Genomic DNA, 17,071 nt, shown 5'->3' on the forward strand with positions numbered 1-17,071 from the left:
GACCCAAATCTTGACACCTCGATGGTGATGGCAGGTTTTGGATGCCCTGTAGAGGAGGCAACAAAAATTATGGAAAGCGTCGATGAAATAGAGTTAGCATAAGTAGATGCAAAACTGATTAGCAAGTATTATTATTATCCTCGAAGATCACCTATCGAATATCTGTTAGTTATTGAAATCTCAACTAAACAAGCAATTAGATGCACGATCCTCGAGTAATTACTTGAGGCGTCCAAAAAATGAATAAAGAAAAGACTAGTATAAAACTAGAAACAGAACACATGATGCACTTTTGCAAACTTTTACTGATTTGCACATTTGATCAACATACGAATAAAAACTCGTCAAAGAGCACACACGAGACCAACTAGGACTTTCTGATCCTTTGTTGGCCATTAGGCGTGAGATGTCTGACAATCTCAGTGTTGTTATGCCTTATGAGGTGTGATTGTCTGTCATCGATCCAACACATACCTCTGTTGGTTCTATCCAACGCAATCAACACAAAGCTAGATAAACTTTTGCAAAAATACTTATAGAAGAACATGGTATTATTATGTAGCCAACTGACTCTTTGGTCGAGGAGAAATTTTTTCGAGTAGAGAGTAAGAAAGAACATACTTGTATCATTGAAGGAAAATAGCGTAGTCCTCGACTTTCTACTCGATGACTGAACAGAACGAAAGGTAAAGCCTTAGCATCGAAAGTATGCGATGTAGCCCTCAACTCTCTGTTTGATGTGATATTCGAAACAGAAAGTAGAGCATATGCGCCATATTTGACGTGGCCCCTATCTCTTACTCAATGACTATATTTGAGTAGATAGTGGAGCATAAGCGCTGATATTATACGATGTAACTCCTAGCCTTCCGAATGGTATGATAACCAGAGAAAAAAAGTGAAGAAAAAACATAAAAATGCATGATGTATCCCCCGACTCTCCACTCGATGCGATAATCGAGTGGAGAGTAGAGTGTAAGCATAAAAAATAAGTGATGTAGCCCCCGACTCTCTACTTGATGTGGAAGTTGAGTGGAGAGTAGAGAGTAAGCATAAAAAATACATGATGTAGCCCCTGACTCTCTGCTCGATGTGGAAATCGAGTGGAGAGTAGAGCGTAAGCATCAACACAGCATTCTCGACCATAAACTTGCTGGCCTTAGCCCTTGAGCTTTTTGTTACAACTATGTTGTGGTCACTAAGTAAACTCGAGCAGACGGGTAGGTGAGCATAAAAAATCCACTCCCATTCATGCTAATTTTTACTGCAACCTTTGATTTGGCGTGTCATAATGATGTGTCATAACACTCCCACGACGCCTCGACTTCCACCGGGCGCGCAGTGCGACTGAGGCATTCTCGAACACGCTATCGTTTTGGATCTTGGCGGCTCCATTTACAAAGTACAATCTGTTTCCACAGCTATAAATAGAGGGGACCTGAAGCTGTTTATCTTCACTCAGTCTCCTCCCATTCTTCTTTTCCCTTGCCTGGTAAAACTTGTAGAGCTTGAAGTCATGGCCTCCACTCCACTGCCGTTTCCCGAGTCGAGCTCAGAAACTAGGGGAGAGTGAATTCTTTCCCCAAAGCCTCTCACTATGGTTCCATCCGGTGTTATTGTCATTTCTTCCAACGAGGAGGAATCGAGTGAGGGCCCTAGAGGAAGAGAGCACAAAGAATCACCTAGGGATGGTCAGCCCTTCTCCCGGCGGATTCATCGCTTCATTGCTGCTTATGCCACACGGCGAGCGATGCGAATGACACGGGAGAGGGATTAATCTGGTGGTGATCCTGACAAGATCATTGACCAAGCTGCTGACAAAGTTTTCAGCGATGAAACACCTAAGCCCTGGCGGCGAAGAAAGTTCGGTCATATTCTCCGTTGACAACCACTAGACCGCCTCTGTGGCTCGCGGAGGGTCCTTCAGGCTCATCGACGTCGGTCAACAGCTTCAGAAGGGTCTTCGTGTTGACCATTTTTCCCGGCTCTTATGTTGGCCAGCGTCTGATTCCCGGAGTTATTAGCTGCCGCCCCAGGAAAGAATATAGAAAGTTTCTCGATTCGTCCAAGGGAGAATAGGGGTCCACACGCTTTTGAACTCTTAGAGGTGGTGGATCCTCACTATTTGCCACATAGGTTGAGAGGAAAATATGTAATAGGTTAGTTAATCTGATCGAATGTAATTGACTTACCTATAACTTACCTTATCTATGAATGGAATTTTTGGAGTTGGCCTATGTGCCATGAGTTCTCGATTATCTCACCGTTTGGAGTAGATAACTGTACTAATCTAGGTCGAGTAACTTCAACTACTATATTGGGTCATTCTCACTTAGGTGATAACTTATGGCGTCAGGCCTATTTCTGCACCTTTCATAGGACAAGATCTCTAATAGTGAGTCTCTTGGGGCAGACTTTCTATGATATCTATGCAATACTTGCTGATCCTTAGTCGCTCGAATGAATGCTTGATCACAGTACTCATCAAGTAAATTAATGTCGTCTGCTCGTAACTGCTCCTGCCCCTCTTCCGAGTAATTTTTCACTTGAGGTGATCCGAACTGTAATTTAGTCGGGAGCACTGCTTCTGCTCCGTAGACTAAAAAGAACGGAGTTTCACCGGTGGCCCTATTAGTCGAGTTACGAACGACCCATAGTACCAAGGGAAACTCGTTCACCCATCATTTCGAATAGGCCTTTAGCCTATCAAAAACTCAAGTTTTGAGACCCTACAAGATTATACCATTGGCACGCTCAACCTGACTGTTGCTCTAGGTGTGAGCTACAAAGGTGAAACAAGTTTTAATGCCAAAATCTTCACAGAACCAAATAGAGGCCTCTCTTTTGAACTGGCTACGGTTATCGATAATTATCAGATGCAGAATTCCTAATTGGGTAATTATGATCCTGATGAATTTCTTAGGCGCTTCTGGGGTTATTTTCCCAAAAGGTTCGGCCTCAATCCACTTAGTAAATGTGTCGATAGGCACGAATAGGAACTTGTAACCACCTTGGGCCTTTGGAACGGTCCTAGGATATTCAAGCACGAAATAGAGAAAGTCCAAGAAAGAGGAATTATTTGTAGAACTTGGGCCAGTCGCATGGTCTACCTTCCGAAAAATTGACAGTTCTCGCACTTTTTGACCAACTCAAAAGCATCCTGGAGGGCAGTCGGCCAATAGAATCCCTGGCGGAAAGCTTCTCCGACAAAGTTGCGATAAGATGTATGATTACCATACATGCCTCTATGGATATCGAGCAATAATTTATTACCCTATTCCTGAGTAATGCACTTCATCAAGATTCTATTACTTCCCTGTTGGTAGAGCTTGTCGTCTACTAAAGCATATAACTTGGACTTATGAGCAATTTTTTTTTCTGTAGACACATCATTGTTAGGGATGTATCAACCTTCGAGATAGGCTTGGTACGGAGTCATCCAAGTCGGTTCATGTTCGAGTAGTGTAGCTATCGTGTCTACAATTTTTGTCATGCTAAACTGGCCAGACTGTTGATCGGGTTGGGTAACATCCGTTCACCAAACTATCAGGACAGATGGTCTAATGAGTTTCTCAACGAAGACCTCTATGAGCACCTATGCTCGAGAAGAAGTGAGTCGAGCAACTTCATCCACACCAGAGTTATCACTCCTTCTAATATGTGTTACTTCTAGCCCTTCAAACTTTTCTTGCGTACCTCGTACAAGTAAGTCGTCATGTTGACATCCAATCACGGGTGCTCCTTTTGCACTTGGTTTACAACTAGCTGTGAGTCCCCTTTCACGAGAATTCCCCTGATTTCAAGTGACGTAGCTATGTGGAGGCCATCTATCAGTCCCTTGTATTTTGCAATATTGTTGGAAGCTTTAAAATATAATTGAACAATGTACCTGAGTTCATCGCCTGTTGGAGATTTGAGTATGATGCCAGCCCTTGAAGCGTGAGCGATCCATCAAAGAAGAGGGTCCAGTGGTCCTCAACCACACTTGGCTTAGTTTCATCAACGCTTGTCCATTTAGTGATGAATTCTGCCAGTACTCCCAGCTTCACGCTTATGTGTGGTGCATAGTGTACGTCGAACTCATATTATTCAAGCGCCCATTGGACGATTCATCCAATAGCCTCCCTATTGTGTATGACATTATTCAGTGGATACGTCATCATGACAATGACCTTATGAGCTTGGAAATAGTGTCGTAGCTTCTAGGAAGACATCAAGACATCATAAAGCAATTTTTGCACTTACGGGTATCATAGTTTCGCATCGTGTAGGACTTCACACACGTAGTAAACAGATTTCTGGACCTTGGCCTTTTTATTAGGGCATTCCCGTATGACCACCAGAACCGTGCTTACAACTTGCAGGGTAGTTGCAACATACAAAAAGAGCTCTTCTTTTTCATTAGGTGGGGTAAGAATTTACAGAGACGATAAGTACAATTTTAAGTCCTTGAAGGCGTTCTCCACTTCTTCCATCCACTCGAACCGGTCGTGTTTCTTCAGCATCTCAAAGAATGGTATCCCTCATTTGCCCATCCTAGAAATAAATCGACTAAGGAATGCTATGCGTCCTGTCAGTTTTTGGACCTCCTTTAGTGTTCGAGGGACTGCATTTGGTCAAGAACCTTGATTTTGCATGGATTAGCTTCAATGGCTCGACTTGACACCAGGAAGCCGAGAAGCTTACCAGATGGCACGCCGAATGTACATTTTCAAGGTTGAGCATCATGCAACACTTCCTGAGGTTGTAAAAGGTTTCCTTGAGGTCGATGATCAATGCATATTTGGTCATAGACTTGACTATAATATCATCGATATAAGCTTCTACATTTCACCCAATCTGGGGTTCTAGACAATTATGAATACATCTTTGATACATAGCACCGGTATTCTTCAAATCAAAATGCATCTTTACATAACAAAATACACCGAAAAGAGTAGTAAAAGCAGTTTTTTCCTCGTCCTCAATTCCCACGCTAATTTGGTGGTACCCCAAATAGGCATATAGAAGACACAACAACGCACAACCTGTTATGGAGTCGACTATCTGGTCAATGCGCGAGAGAGGAAAGGGATCCTTGGGGCAAGATTTGTTGAGGTCAGTGAAGTTGACACTCATTCTCCACTTGCCATTAGCCTTCTTGATGAGGGCAGGATTCGTGAACCATGTAGGATGACGAACTTCTCGAATAAAGCCCACCTTTAGTAGTTTGTCGACCCTCCTCCTGGATGGCTAGCTTCCTATCCTTAGCATATCTTCGCTGCTTTTGCACCATAGGTTTGGTGTCAAGTTTAACAACTAATCGATTCTCGATTACTTCCCTAGGAACCCCAGACATATTAGACGGTTGCCATGCAAACACATCTTGGTTCATTTGGAGGAAAGCAATGAGCTTGAGTTCCTATTTAGGGTCGAAACTAGCCCCAACCTTGACCATCTTGGCTGGTTCAGGTAGGGCGAGGGGCACTACCTTGACACTACCATCAGTTCTTTTGTCCTTGCCACCGTTGTTGGTCTCTTCCTTTGCATCATCATCGGACTAGGATGTGTCAGCAAGGCTTATGTGTCATCTACCTTTTGAAGTAATTGACTATCGACTGAAGTGTTCAACCATATCCAAGCTCTGTTTGTCGCACTTAACTACTTCTCGTTGATCTCCTTTGAGAATTATGTCCCCTTTATAGCCCAGGATCTTGAGTGCCTGGTATACGTAGTGCACGACAACCATAAACTTACTCAGCATTGGGCGCCCTAAGATCACATTGTACACCATCTCAAAATCCACGACGTCAAAGGTAAGCTTCTCTGTGCGGAAGCTTTTCGATGAATTGGGAGTTATGCCATGGAAAGGCTCGACTCCCTTCTTGAGCTCCGACCTCTCAATCCCCATCTTATCTAAAGTCTTGGTGAACATGAGGTTCAGTGAACTACCCCCATCAACCAGTGTTCGAGAAACTTTGATGTTGTGAATAGTCGGCTGTACCACCACTAGATACTGATCAGGATGTGGGACCACAAGAGGATGGTCGACTTGGTTGAAGGTAATTGGAACTTCAGACCACCTGAGGTACCGAGTAGGTCCAGTGAGAGCCAGGTTGAGCTCTTGTTTGACCGCCTTTTATTGTTTTTTTGACTCGTACGTGACGGATCCTCCAAAAATATGTGCCAAACTTTGGTCAGGCTCATGGAAGTCGGGCTCATCGCCTTTAGCATTTGGCTTAGTCTATTTGCTACGGTGCTCGACAATGTCGGCTTTGAGCTTCTTTTTGAGGATGTAACATTTGTCAATGTCATGTTGATTGGTATGATGAATGGGGGCACCACTTCTTGCCATCTCAACTCAGGCTTTTACTGTCCCCGGTGTTGTGTGACTTGCTCCTATTGACCGTGGCTACAGTCATATCTGGACCCTTGCACTTATCACCAGGCTTGCCGTTCCTCCCCTCGTTCTTTCAGGACTTGGGATTATCCTTGCTAGGCTAAGGGTTTTGGCATGTGTCTGAGCTTCGGGTTTGTTTGCAAAATTTATTAGCCAACTCGAAGAGCTCCTTGACCATCTGGATCTTCAAGGTAGCAAGCTTCATGACCAGATCTGTGTTCTTGATGACTCTCTTGAAGGTGAAGATAACCAATTCATCAGAAATATCTGAGATCATGTTTCGCTGGTCACTTAATCATTGGATGAAGTCTCAAAGGGACTCGTCCTTTCCTTGGTTCAGTTGATGAAGATCGTTCTCTGTTCCTAGGTGCTCAAAAGTACCTTGGAAGTTGGCTATGAACTGAGCCTTCAACTTGGCCCATGATCAGATCGACTTGGGAGGCAGGTTCAACAACAAGGACCTTGTCGGTCCATCAAGCGTGTTTAGTAGGTAATTGGCTATTACCTTGTTATTTTCACCCGCTGCTCGGATAACTGTGGTATAGATCTATAATCACTCATTGGGATTCATCTTCTCGTCGTACTTCTGGATTGGGCTAGTCTTGAACTTACTAGGCCACCGCATCGAGAGGAGCTCTAGGATGAAGGCTTCACAACCTCCATTGAATTCCTCAGGAGGCGGAGGAGAAGGACTGTCATGTCTATCCCTTTGATTAGGGGAGTCACGTCAATCATTCCATCCTAGAGATCTGGGATCGTTTTAGTGTCAATCATCCTCATGATGCTCCTCATGATTGTTGTTGATAACCTCCCGCAAGTCACGTCTGTTGTGAGGGATGAGGTTTCTTAGGTCTCCCTGATTCATGCGCTCGTGGACGGGGCAGTTGCAGTTTGACCTGCAGGGCTGTACTCGGGGTCAACCACCCGAGGTACCTACTTGCGACCCTTCTTCTCGAGAGCGTTCGCATCCGTGGCTCCTCGAACCAGTACCTTGCTGTCTAGGGGGCCTAGAGGCACTATGATTGTTTGCTCGAGCAACTTGGATCTGAGGCACATCGAATAGGGTCCTGACTTGATTAACCATAGGGGTTAAACGATTCGTTTGATCCAACTTCGGATGGGATCTTAGAATCAGATGGAAGCCACGTGATGGCCGCCCTGAGGGAGTTCATCCCTCAATCTCAGGACCAGTGCTGGTGGAGGCGTGCCCACTGGAAGCCGTCGTTGAAGACTAGGAGGTGCCGGTTCTCCTACAGTTCATCGATGATCAATGGTATTAGGAGTTTATAGAGCTGTGACTGCATATGTCCTCGGCGGTATATCTCTAGCATTGCCGGTGTTGGCAGTCGCTGTCGTAGGATCCTTGAGGATTTCCATGCTGTTATTCACCATGACGTTTGGATCTACCGCCATCGGATCGACAGGTGGGACCCCGTTTCCTCCAGCCATAAACACGAATCGATTCGCTCGGCTACTCTGACTGTCAACGGAGCCGTTGTCACCACTCGCGTTGCTGTCGATGTCCATGAACTATGGAACATTGGGCTCCTTGGGATCCCATTCAAGGTGTCCTACCTTGCGGTACACATCCAATGAACTGGACTCGAGAATACCAATGTGGATTAGTCCACTCTGATCATCCCAACAGAAAACCATAGTTCCGAACGTAATCTTTGATCCAGCTGGGGGCGATTCAAAAGCGATTGCTGGCGACTTGAAGCGGTCGTATAAGCCAGTGTCAGAGAATTCGGTACGAATATGCACTTGAGACATAGTCGATCCTGAAAAGCAGAAGACCCCTACCTGGCGCGCCAATTGTCGAGGGTTTTTCCTTGATAATATGTCTGTAAGAATAATGGGGTTGTCTTAATGATTCAGGAATCGAACAGGAGATGAGACACACGTGATGAATACAGGTTCGGACTCACAATTGAAGTAATACTCTGCGTCACGTGTGATTGATGATGTATCTGTATTCACTCGAGTACAAGCAATGTGTCTAGATCTATTACAAGGAGTAGATGAGATCTAGATTAGACTAATGAGGAAGTCGCTGAGTATCTCCTGTGGTCCTAGTGCTTGCGTTGAGTTGTAAATGAGTTGTGCTTCTCTGGGAAAAAAAGAGAGCCTCCCTTCGAGGGTCCAGGTCCCCGCCTTATATAGGGATCTTGTACCATCTCCTATCTTGTTGTAGTCGATAGGGAGTCCTTCATCCTGTCCACCAAGAAAGATCAGATAAATCCAGCTGGGATGCTAGTTTTTCTCGAGTTGGGTAACTAATCGAGACCTCCCTAGTATGTGCCTACTAGATCTATGAGAGTATTAGGTACCGTAGATTCAGTTCCGTAATATCCAGAGTTGTTAAGCATGCACACAACATACCTTATTCGTATATGGTATACTCTTTATGAGTATATACCCCATAGTTAGGTATTCGACACTATCTCCCCCCTCGCGCTCTTCAACCCACGCGCTCGCAACGCCCATGCGTCAGCCATTCGACTGCTCACCCCGCTCCCCTCCCGTGTGCCACACTGCCAGTTTCCTCTCGCTGCTATGCGGACCCCACTGACCAGAGGCTTTCTCCACCTCCAGCTCGCCCCACGATCCAAAAGTCACCACCGCCTTCCCCCACATTAAAGTCTCAGGCGATTTCCTCTCCCGCTACCTCTCTCTCCCTCTATCTACACTCAATGCATGCACCAAGGCTTGACACACGCGTGACTTTGGCATCTACCACACGTGGATGGCGGGAGTAGAGCTGCCGCGCTCCATGAAAATCCCAGTAGGCGCCGCCCAGCCACTGCGCTGTTCAACCGAGAGGACAAGATGCCCATCTCATCGCCACCGCCTGCTCCCCTCCCTCGCTATAAATAGAGCTCCCGTCCCTCTTTTTCTGTTTTCTCCCTTTGGCCCTACCACCGTCGTTGAGCCAGCATCGCAAACACATGCCGCCGCTTCACTCTGCTAGCCACCGTCACAGAGTCATCACCAGGAGCATGAAGGAATCATGGTGGAGCATCTGGAATCAGGAGAAGCATGGGTACGCAAAGACAAGCTCGCACACTATCCACCTTGCTATCGCTTGCTTCCCCTCAACGTGATAGGGTTGGTAGAGCCCACCCTCATGTGGCAGGCCTCGGCCAGTAGCTGCACACGCCATGGCGGTGAGCTTCTTATCACCGGCGTGCGCATGATCTCTCTGTGTGAGCCATCCTTTGTGGGATGCACACAGTGCAAGGATGTGCTGCCCATCTTTTGTGCCACCGTCGTCTTCTTTGGCTCCGATCTCCTTCCGCTCTGATGGTCGGATATCGTCATTGACCCCCAAAACGGGTTCACATGCACAAGAAGACCACCGGCCCCTAACCCTTGACCCAAACCGCATCCCCTAGTGCAATTCCGGTGAGACTATGACACAGATCCACCATAATTTCTCGCTGTCGATCCCCTTTCACCTCTGCTTCGTCGGTGATCTCGCACGCCAGCGCGGGCGACTGGGCCCTTGGTCGCGTCAGCATAGGCGACAGAGTAGGCCAGCTTGGCTTGGTCTACTCACCGTTCGCCCAAGGCCATCCTACCCAGTGGGCTGCTCTTGTGTTCTCATCCCAAGTCAAGCGCTGACCTACTCTCTCACGTGGGCCACAATGATGACTAGGTCGAACCATTGTCCGATAGGGCAGCCTCTGTGCAGGCCCGGGCCTAAGTCCAGCCCAACCCGAGCTAGTGGGACCCACATAGCACTGTACAGTGGACCCACTCAGTTACTGTTTAGTGGGTTCCACTTATGGGCCTCGCTAATGAATAGTGCCTTTTAGTATTTTTCTGATTTATTTTTAGATTAAATATTTCGGGAGTCATAACTTCTTCGTTCTAACTCCGATTCTGGAGATTCTTTCACCTAAATTCATTTAAATTTGAGATCTATATTTCTATATCAGTGTGATATCCATTAGGGCGCATTTGGTTTTCCATTTGGTGTTATTTGATTTTTATCTAGTATAAGCCGTTATTAATCATAATCATGTTTGCAGAACTGGAGGAATTCGTTGAGGAACCAAGGAACCCCTACTTCGACCAAGGTTGAGAAGAAGATTTTGAAGAAGGAAAGTCTTATCTCCTCGATCATTTTGAACCCATGATTTCGGTAATATAATTGATCAACTTAAACTTGACTTATCATCACATGTGCTATGTACTATGCTATTTCAACTGCTTGCAGTAGTTAAAACCCATCAAACAATTTACATGCCTTATATACCATATCCAGAATACATATTACCCTAGGATTTACCTGTCGTTATCTATATTAACGTCGGACGACTCCTTGATATCTAGCATGTTTAGGATGAAATACATCTCTTCCAAGATGTCGCTTCTCTGATTAATCAATTCAATTCATATGTCATGAATCTTTGGCGATTGTGGAATCTTTGATGTCATGTGGGATATGACGAGTGGTGTGTAAAATAGGTGAAATCTGTTTTGGCGGGGGCAAGTAGAGTAGTCGTCTGGTGAGGATGCTCCTGGGGCTTGAGTTACTTCTATGGTATTCATTGCTAGCTAAAGATGCTTGCCCCAGTCGTATAAGTATCGAACCAATGTGCCGTCATGCTAAGTCACCTAGTGCAACCATGCGTCATGTATGGGTAGGACTTAACCTTTCTGTCTCCTGACCAAGCTGGACATTTACCTGGAGGCCAAGGGAGCAATGAGCACCCAAGGGTCTGTCAGGTGCTTTGTGGATGTTTGTGGAACTAGACTCTTTTCGTAGGCCCCGGTGGTACCCTATCATCCCTTGCGTAGATCTGAAGCACTTGAGATGTCTCGTAGTATAGTCTAGCAAGGAGAGGTAACTGAAGCGTCTCGGTATGATTTACTCATCTTCTTGCAATAGTTGGAGGCTGAGCATATTATGTGGGTACAATATACAACTTCTGTAAAGTATAAGTCTATTCAAATAGCCGTGTCCACGGTCATGGACATGCAAAGAAATGGCCTCACTTGGTTAGACTTAGGGTGTGTGTATCTTTGATTAGTGAGTGTGTGAACTAGATATCTGTGTGATGAGGTTGCTGGCTCAATCTGCTAGGAGTTGTGTGTACTAGGGGTATACTAGACATAATGATAGGAATTGCAGATAACCCCTTCCAGGACCAAAAACCCCCTAGATATAACTTGTTACCTTATTTTCTCTATTTCAAAATTAACATTAGAGAATATAATTGAATACCTGCATAAACTGCTTTACGCTTAAAACCAAAACGTAAAGCCTTATCTTTGAGTCATCATTTATGCATCTATCAACCCCTTGCAATAGTATATGGCTTGTTGAGTACCTTCCATACTCATTCCTGCTATCTTTCATATGAGGAAGCAGATGACGACTTCATTGGAGATAAAAAGGCACACATGAGGAGTACGTAGATTAGTGATCGCGTTCGCAACCTAGCTGCCTGTGGCTTTGGGTTGTTGTTCTGCTGTGTTTTTGTTGGCTATGCTTGTAATATACTCTATGGTTTAATACCTTTGTATTGTTGTAACCCTAACACCTTTATATAGAATGTTTGATTGTGATGCCACAATTGTTGTACTATGCATATTAGTTACTTTATCTCAGGATTGATACAAGAGACATAGGAGATCCCGGGAAAGGGGTCTAATAAACCCCCTCTCGCTAAGGGCTCGGGATCATTTTTCCTAGGATGATGGGGATTAGGGGTGTGTCGGATGAGCTGTTAGGAACATTCATGCCGATTGTGGTGTATTGGCTCTACTCAAGGATGTTTGTGGTGCTGGACGGGGTGGAGCGGCTCAACATGCATCGGTTGCACCCCAGGGAGGAGGCTACTGCCAAGAATGTCATTGTCTCACTCACCCTCTCCACGGTAATCTTCTCCTGCCCTCCTCATCGTCATCTCTTCCCTTGTCCTTATAGGCACTTGCTAAATCTGAAGCTAAATTGGCTTCCTACATTGTTTTGCCACCCGGTTTTGGGTCCCCTAATCTCACATCCCCTCTAGGGCTAGGGGCAGGGGGGTGGATTTGCATCTGGTTTAATTTTTGGGTCTAGGTCGGGTTTTAAGTCGGATGCATTCTTACTCCACTTGGCCACGACCCGACCCATTGCCACCCATACATACTATGAGGGTCACCTCCAATAGTGTAGTCAAACTGCTAGCTACATGGTTGTTCATGTTAGCCATAGCTAAGTCACCTCTCCAATAGTTCAATTGGAATACAATCTCCGAAAGTAATATGGGTCCCATGATAGAATTTTTAATAACTCTTCTCTCTCATCTCCACTCTGGTCACCTTCGTCCCTTTCATCCCCATATCCCATCTAACCTCCCTCCCTCCCATTCACCCATCTCGCCTGCAGCCGATTGTCGGCACGTCTCCTGTTTGCGACTCTCGAGGAAAATGAAATGTACTTTTTTTAGATGAAGGAATATATATTATTCCAGCCTCTGCATCTTTCAAGGCACGCGTCCATTTATTATTACAAAAGGACTACCATAGGCCATCACACACACATAATAAAAGTAGCCTGGACATAAATAGTCCAAATTGACTCATCATGGATGAAATAAAATCAAACACAAAATCTTGTTACTCAACTGCCACCCATGCCTAGCGAAGATTTCCATCATTGTAGTTTCCAACAAACGACATGCCACCCGGATGGTGTTCCTCTTTCTTTTGCAATAGGGACCATTAGTGTATCCAATATGGGCCCCTGAATATTACCACCTGGAACTTCCAGGTTCCACCACACTAGCATGCATGCTACACGCTCTATGGTGTGTTAATTAGCCAAATTGTCCCTTCATTTGCTGAAGCGCTTTGGAGTCGTTGTCGGTGTCATGTTGCCTGTGGTCCCATCTGACCATCAGTTTGTTGCAATCCCCCTACTGAGAAACCATGAGCCTCATGGTCCCGTCTGCCCTGCAAGGAGACACCCTTCTGTTGCACCACTAGCCCCTAGCAGGCAATGAGCCTAGAGCCTCCTGCTCGCACCCGCCCAGCTGGTGGCTAGCGCTCTTGTGCTCCATCGCTGGGAGTCGGCTAGGAGACACCTGCTCCTGGCCACCCAGTTCTTGTGCCTCGATCAACACAAAAAAGCAGGTCTGGTGCTACATGGACCAGACCGCCTAGCTATAGGTCTGAGGTGTCAGCCCCTATCACTATGTGGTCTAGAGCCTCCTACTCAAGACTGCACACAATAGGGGAGCCACACGACTCCATGTCCTGCACTAGTCCAACCACTTTGGCGCCTACCAACAAGACTATTGAAGTGTTCACGCCACTGTTGAGAACCCCACCACAACCATCGTGATGGAACTCACCCACCATGCCATCAACCTACATCCCCCCTCTGATGCTCCGCACATGACCTTCTGCACATCTTTTTCATATCCATCAACCAAGTGCACCTCCTCCACTTCAACGATGTCATCCTCTTCAGCCATCAATTGAGCACTTATATCAAACAAAATCTTGTCAACAACCACATCAAGGATCATGTATGTGCCATGTTGGACTTTTTTTTCTCTAGATCAGTAGAATAAAGGTGCTCATTAGGTTCAGTGCTATTGACTGCCTTCCCAGTAGCAAATGACCCCTATACCGCTCTTGGACCTTTTAGGCTCTCTATTAGACATGTCACCCTCCTGGGGCCATTGTTATTTGTGTCCATCATGTCATTTGTTGCCTCTTGTGCATGGTGCTTAGCCTCAAACTTTAGTTCAAAATAGTGATCCCCACTAACAACATCCATCTTATAGGGATTAAGGTAGGATTAGGAACAACAACATAGAAGCTCCCAAAGTTATTATTTCTTGTGGTTGCCATGTCGATTGGTTGAGTTTCTCCAAACATAGTTCCAATGTCCCATAATATTTCAAACTTTTGCAGCTTCTTAGGTAAATTACTCACCCTCATCCACACTTTTGATAATAGGAAGCCCTTCTCTTGCCCCTTAACTTCATCAAACAGCACCTGCACCTCATGGTCTTTTATGTTGGCACCTCCCTATGCCATAGTACATTGCAACCCAGCCTTTGAGGGAAACATGACATCAAAAGTATGTGCATCAATCACTTTCACCTTGCAATTCCATTTACCGATAATGATCCGCTTTAGCCAAGTAATGAGTTGCTCAGATGTTAATTGACCTCACACCACCTTTACCATAGTCCTTTTGTTGTCACACTTGGCCAACAAGATTGGTGGATGCGAGATGAGATAAAAGACCAGCCCCTCCACTGCATAACCCACAAAATATACCACTTGCCTTGGTGCCTTCAGGATAGAACATCTATGTGTTGCATGTTCCTCACTCTCGCATATCTTGTAGAAAAGTGGCAAGTCACATTCAATCATAGCATGGCCTTTTGTTGCACATCTGAAATAGTACTTCTGGTGCCCCTTCTTTCCTCCTGTCACCAAGGTTTCAACCCCAAAATTCACCATGTTAGCTGGCCCTCCTGTGCCTCGAGCCAACCCGACATCACTGGTGGCGCTCCCAACTTGACCACCGGCAGCTAGGTTTAACCTAGAGTCATAGCAGCCACCTGCCCCTTGCTATTCAGGATCCATGGCTACATTAAGAGATGGTGTCACTGCACCCGCTATTTCCAATGCCGGTATAGCTAGAGCTAGGGCCGTCGGGATTGTTGTGGCCTGGGACGCCGATGCCACTTGGACCTGGACCGTTGGTCCAGCATTCACAGCTGCCAGCGGTGGTGGTCATGGTGTCCTACCATCAAATTCACCTCTTTGTATCCCACGACCACCTCCATGTAACCCACATAGTTGCAACGAGGCCATCCTCGACCTCTTTGGCCGAAGCCACCACCATGATTGCCATCAAACTCTGGGTTGAAACCATGTCCGCCATAAAACCCATCGCCATGACCACCAGTGTAGTCATATCTGGCATAGTCATAACATTTATTGGTGTTGTTGTAGTTATACCTAAAGTTGGCAGTGTTGAAGCCAAACTGGACACCGTCAAAACCTCCACAACCTTCGTCACGACTGCTAAAGCCCACACGATTAGGTCCTTCTCCCATACTGCTCTGACCCATACCTTTATTTCCCCTTTCTTTCATGTTGCACCGTGGCACTGATGAGGAAAAGCAAGTGTCGCAGGAACCAGAGCGTGAGCCAAAGAAACCCTAGGATGCATTCCCTTTCGAGTGAAGAGACGTCCTAGGCTTGGTAACATGAGAAACAAGGCCTAGATAGGCCCACGCGGGATCAATAGAACTGTAGTTGGACCTGCCTTGAATGTCATAAATTGTGCATCCGTTGTTGCCTCTAAATTTGAATTTTGAACCATTGTCATCACCAGAGCCAATGTTGATCCAAATCACAACCACCCGCGACCACCAGCAGCATTGATGGTGACTTCACAAGTGAGTTAGTCCTACAGTCCTTGACCAGGACATCACTGAGCTTCAGCTGTGAGGACACATGCCGAGGTGGCAAAGACACTCGTCAAGGCTTGCTTTTGGGTCAATGATGAATGATGATTGTGTCAATGATCTTCCTTGCTAGATACACTCGATAATCCCTAATCGAGGGCCCTGCCGCCAACACCTTTGATCTCACCAAAGAATGCTCTAATCCCTTCTCAACCAAAAGAACATCCTCTTAAGTGTGGCAGACCTTCATCACCGCATGTAGAATTTCGCACATCATCACGAACTCAACATTGTTGTTCTCTTCCTCATCCGACTCCTCGCCATCCACCAAAGCCTAGAAGTGTGATCCAGAGCCAGCCCATCAGGAACTAGCAAGAGGATCCAAGCTCACTTTGGGCGTTCGATCTAACGTCGCCACAAGCTTCACTAGAATGAGAGTAGCCATAACCACCGCTTCAATCATCTGAGACATCTTCCTCTGTGCCATACAAATTGATGCCTCTAATGAGTTCACATCTTCTACTATTGTTCTCGTTATGGCTAACGCAGCCAGCATACGCCAGAGTTGGACCACCAGCTTAGAGTCACCACCTTTCCCTCTAGAATCATGCAACTTTAGAGTAGTTAGGTACGTCCAAGTTCAAATTCACCTATGTGGTGTGTAGAGGTGGGACTTGGGCCATGCCAGGCTAGCTCGGCACGGCCTCTTTAATGTGTAGGCTGTTATGTGTCGTGCTAGCTGGGCACAATTAGCCTATTAGGTCATCCTATGCTAGCACAAATGGCCAGTGGTGAAGCCCAGGCATGGCCCAATAGCATGTTAGGCCCCATCATGCCAGGCTAGCATGGGCACAATCCCACTCCCATGTCACAAGACAATGAACTCGCATGTGTCGTCGCACCTTACAACACCTTGGGAGACCTAAGCTTCAAACGAACAGTGCTTGTTGCCGAAACGTACTGCAGATGCAATAGTGAAAGGGCAATGATGTCACCTAGAGGGGGTGGATAGGTATTTTTGAAAACTTCACGCCCTTTTGATATTTAGCCTAAACTTTAAGCGAAAATAAACCAATAGATTTTTTACAAGTGAAAAATCTAAATATACTAGCCTCAATTAGTGCACAATCATCCTAAACATATATGAAGGTTACAATCCTAGAGTGACAAAGATTATTAAATTGTAGCAAAATATGGAAGAAACTCTAATAGGAAGGTCTGATCCTACTGATCGGATGTTCCAATTAAAGCCAATCGGATG

Source organism: Phragmites australis, chromosome 7 (genome assembly GCF_958298935.1).
Source record: "Phragmites australis chromosome 7, lpPhrAust1.1, whole genome shotgun sequence".
NCBI classification, from domain to species: domain Eukaryota; kingdom Viridiplantae; phylum Streptophyta; class Magnoliopsida; order Poales; family Poaceae; genus Phragmites; species Phragmites australis.